Here is a 963-nt window from a genome sequence, read left to right as displayed (position 1 = left end):
AGAACTTGTGTCGCTTAAGTTTCGTCGGAACGAAGTTACGGAAAATCAATTAACAAACGGAGACGTAACAATACAATAAATAGCATATTCATACGTAAGTTAGGTTTAAAACTCATACATAAGTAATAGTTGTAACTGAAGGTGGCGCCTGCGCTTCTCGTGTGAAGAAAATTCGTGTGATTTGGTTAAGTTCAAAGCTACACGACTGATTATCTGTACTCTTCCCACCACGGGTATCGAAACCCGATTTTTAGCGTTGTAAACCTATATACTTACAGCTGAGCTACTGGGGGAAACACTGTAATGATTTAAGTTGTTTCAGGTACATGCGTAACGATACACGAGGACTATAGTCAATAGCACCGACCTTCAACTCTTGGATTACTTAAAGTTTAACTGAATAAAGCGATTTGACTGTCACCCTTATAACTCACTTACTGCTCAAAATGCGAAATACAGTTTTTAAATTTATTTCTGCAGTAACGAGATACGAATATTGAATACACTGTCAGGAACTCTAAATGCTTAGCCACCCTCGGCACATTTGCAGAGTGTTATGTTTAACCAGCTTCTTTATTTTACACTACAGTATTAAATTTCTTGCACTTAGGACATATCTTTAGCGTTAGAAAAGAAAACAAAAAAGCCTACCTGCTCAATTAATATTTAGAGTTACCTGAATTGTCTCTTGCGTATCATGCATATTTTGAGTCTTTTTTTTTCAAACTATTATGTTTTCTTTTCACATACCTTTGTTATGTCTCTGGTCGTTAGTTAATTTTCCGTAAAAATTCTTTCCGAAGAACTTCAGCGATACAAGTCCTTTCTTAAATAAAACTAGTTTATTCTTTCTCAATACAACTTTGCAATACACTTAATTTCCACAGTCACTTTAATTTAAACACACGCTGTAATTCACAATGATTTACACACTTTACTTACAGCTTGATTCGATTATCTGTC

This window comes from Limulus polyphemus, unplaced genomic scaffold, assembly GCF_000517525.1.
Source record: "Limulus polyphemus unplaced genomic scaffold, Limulus_polyphemus-2.1.2 Scaffold8755, whole genome shotgun sequence".
In the NCBI taxonomy this organism is placed as follows: Eukaryota; Metazoa; Arthropoda; class Merostomata; order Xiphosura; family Limulidae; genus Limulus; species Limulus polyphemus.
The sequence above is the reverse complement of the archived record's forward strand: the minus strand, read 5'-3'. Positions refer to the sequence as shown.